Below are 4,222 nucleotides of genomic sequence, written 5' to 3'. Positions count from 1 at the left end.
AAGCTATTGGATGAGATGATGACAAATTATTCTCAATGGCACACCGAGAGAGCTCCAACAGGTAGGAAGGTAAACTCTGTTGAGGAGATCTCCTCCCTTAATGATAAGGTTGACATGATCATGACTTTACTTACTAAGCGAGCTCCTATTGATCCTCATGATGTTCCTTTAAATTCTTTGGTTGCTCAAGAAAGAGAGCAAGTTGATGTTAATTTAATCTCTAGGAAGAACTTTAATAATAATGCTTATAGGAGCAATTTTGGTAGCAATCCTAGGCCTTTCCCATCCAACAACTATCTGAACAACAACAATTATCCTAGCACAAAAAACTCCACTTCTGAATTAGAGAGCATGCTTAAATACTTTATCACTTCTCAAAAAGCCTTCAACAAGAGTGTAGAAGAGAAATTAGAAAAATTACATAGTCTCTCTTTGAAGGTGGGCAACATAGCTCATGATGTAGAGATGCTTAAAATTAGAACTCCCCCTTGAGGAAAGGAACACCACACCCATGAATTCTATCCAAGTCCAAATTAATGAGAACATTAGAATGCTAGCCAAACTTAAGGATAGATGGGCTCGAGCGAAAGAAGAGAAAGATATGATTAAGAGCCTTCCTACACACAGTATCATTGCTACTATACATGTTGTTGAGGATCTCAAAACTTTTAGCACCCATCACACCCCTAGTCCCAATGGACCTATTAATGGAGATGCTAATACCTCCGCTATAGGACAAGAAGGTCCTCTGAATTTAGAGACTACCAAAAGAATGAGCTTAGATGACATTACCACCACTTTAATTAATGGTAGTAATCTTGATTTTGATAATTGTAGTCTATCTGAAGTGATCACCTTTTTGCAAAGAATGGCTAAAGACCCCCACACTAGTACACTCAATATTGCCTTCACCGAGCATACTACCAATGCTCTTATCAAAGCTAGGGAGGAGAAGCTCAAGTTAGAGACTTCTATTCCTAGAAAACTAGAAGATGGTTGGGATCATATGGTCAAGATTAAATTGAATAATATCTCTTGCATTGCTTTATGTGATGTTGGAGCTAGTGCCTCCGTTATGCCCAAATGAATGTATGATATGCTTGATTTGAAACCTTATGATAAATGTTCTTTTGGTGTTCGTCTTGTTGATTCTTCCGTAAAGAAACCTTTAGGGAGAATTGATGATGTGATTATTGTTGTCAATGATAAGTATGTGCCCGTTGATATTCTTATTATGGACATTGACTCTGATCCTTCATCTCCAATTATTTTGGGACGTCCTTTTCTCCGCACCGTTGGGGCTATCATTGACATGAAAGACGGGACCATTAGATTCCAATTTACCCTTAAAAAGGGAATGGAACACTTCCCTCGAAAGAAAATTAAGTTACCTTATGAGTCCGTCATTCGGGCAAGTTATTCTTATGGGGTTGATAATACTTAATCTTTTTGCATCATGCCTAGCTCAAAGGCATAAAAGAAAGCGCTTGTTGGGAGCCAACCCAATTTGTTTTTACTTTCAGTTTTAGTGGTATTGATGCTTGTTACTACAGCAGCAACATCATTGTATCTTTATTTTCAAGCTTTGTGCCAAGTATTAGCCTCCGATTGCAAGAACGTTCAAAAGTTGTGACATGTTGTCCAGAAATAGATTATGTCTGCTTGACGGAAACATTCGCCAGAAATCACTAGATCATATTTTTAAGCTGAATTTGTTTGACAGCATGCTCTATATAATTGTCTTTCTGGCAATTGTTGTGAGTTATTTGATTTGAGTTGCAGAAGTACCCCAAAAAAATTATTTACTACTTCGTGTTATGTTTTTCACAGATTCTGCCATGTTTTGCGTTTTCATCATTTTGCAAATCTTAAGCTTGCTTTTCCTTTGCAAAAACATTTTGGAAATCATGAGAAACATTAGATTTTCTTGAAAATCTTTATTTCGAGTAGGTAATGAATTATTTTATCATGGGTACTAACCACTCTAATCAGCTTATGATGAGTTTCGTCTGAAGGGAGTTTTCAAGTATGCGTTGGATGATGATGAAAGAAGATCCAAGAGTGTCAAGCGCTCAAGCTTGTGGATGCCCCCATGCACCCCCAAGAAATATCAAGGAGACTCAAGCATCTAATCTTGGGGATGCCCCCGTGCATCCCCTTCTTTATCAACAATCATCAGTTCGTCCATCTCCATGCTATATTTTTATCACTTCAGATGTTATGTGCTATGCTTGGAGCGTCCCGCTCTTTACTTTTTAGTTTGATTTAGTTTTTCTTGCTGTTCATAACAAGTCGGAACCTATCCTACCTTGTTTGGGAGAGAAACACACTCCATTCCACTCTAGAACACAACATAGGTTTTCATGCTTATCTTTTATGTGTGTTCTTTATATCTACATAGGTACTATCATGCTTAGCTCTTAGTTTTCATGCTGTATCTTTTTAAGAGGTTTTATTTAGGTTGCTTATGGAACTCTCTTGAGTAATCATGCTTATCTTGTTTAGAGAGTTGGCTCGTTGCACTGAGTTGTGTGTCTTGCATGAGTAGGTAATTGAGGTTGCTATTTAAGTAAAGTAGTAACTTGCAATAGTTTTGAGATATTGATTTGAGTAATGTTTTGACTATTGGTGCCAAGAGCTTAAGCCTATTAGTGATAGGTGTCGTATTTTGGGAAATCCGTATGTTTTTCAAAAACTAAAAATTAGTTGAGAACTCTAGCTACTAAATTGATCGCTAACCTCTGAAGGGGTTGGAATATATAGAGTACCCTCACGTTACCATGAGTCGAGGATGCGCAATTGTAACCAAACCCCCAAACACTCCTCATCGGGTTACTTGCCTCTTTGTGAATTTCCTAACTAGATAGATAGTTACCGATAAGAAGTGTATGAGTTCTTTAGACTAATGTGAGTATTCGATTGTTGGGACTTACACCATCCATATTTTTCTAGCCTCTTCGGATCGTGCATTGCCCTTTCTCATCTGGAGAGTTGGTGCAAACTTCGCCGGTTCATCCAAACCCTTGGCATGATAGGCTCTGTCATCATAAGCCTCATTATATCTTTCCTCAAAATAGCCACCATACCTACCTATTAAGGCATTTCCATAGGCTTTCCGAGATACATTGCCATGCAACATCCACCATATCATGACTTGATGGTCATGTCATATATGTTTTTGCTTGATCGAGGAGCCACATGCTAGTTGGGCCTTGCCCTTATTATTGCTACATGACGCGCTAGTTTCATTGCATATCCTGCTACACTGGCAGAGGCATACATTTGCATACATCATGATAGTTTTCACTTGTCTTTATGTCGAGTACTTCTTATAAAGTGTGATGATCTTCTATTTGTTTTTATAAAACATAGAGTGTTGCCCTTAAGTGAGGAAAAGATCCCAAAGAGGACAACTGAAAAGATCCCAAAGGGGCAAATGAGAGATAAAAAGAAAGAGCCGAAGAGGCCACAAAAAAAGAAAAAAAGAGAGAGAAGGGGGGCAACACTGCTATTCCTTTTGAAATATCCACACTCGTACTCCATTGCTATATTTGTATTCCATAGAGATTATCATTCATGCATAACTATGTGGGGTCCCTTCACTATAGAACATGGCTTGCATATTCCAATGATGAGCCTCCTCAAATGAGCTTGATATCCCACAAGCGTATGGGACCGCAACAGTTTTCCAGGGTAGAGTATTCAACCCAAGTTTATTGATTCGCCAAGACGGGAAGCGAAAGAATATTCTCAAGTATTAGCAGCTGAATTTGTCAGATGCAACCACACCTGAAAGATTAGTGTGTGCAAGCAAAGTATCAGTAGCAAGGTAATATGATAGCAACGGTGCCAGAAACGATCTGTTGACAAGGCAGACTATTCCTAACTGTTGTATCAATGGCGCCAGCACATTGACGGGGGATTATTCTTGAGAAGAATGCTTCCCCGGCTATGGCTCCAACAAAGTTCTGCAACAAGTAGCGGAGAAGTAGCAAGGAACAACAGTAGCAGCAGCAGCAAAGTAACAAGTAACAACAGTAGTGACAACAGCAACAAAGTGGCCCAATCCCTTTTGTAGCAAGGGACAAGCCTAGACAAAGTAACGTAGCGAGAACCAGTAGTAAAAGACTCGTAGGTAGTGGATCGGTGATGGATGAGTGTGACGGATGTGATTCATCATGTAACAGCTATAACACGGAGATATATGTAACTAGCTCCCGTT

Source organism: Hordeum vulgare, chromosome 2H, assembly GCF_904849725.1.
Source record: "Hordeum vulgare subsp. vulgare chromosome 2H, MorexV3_pseudomolecules_assembly, whole genome shotgun sequence".
Classification (NCBI taxonomy): domain Eukaryota; kingdom Viridiplantae; phylum Streptophyta; class Magnoliopsida; order Poales; family Poaceae; genus Hordeum; species Hordeum vulgare.
Note: the sequence above shows the minus strand (reverse complement) of the source record.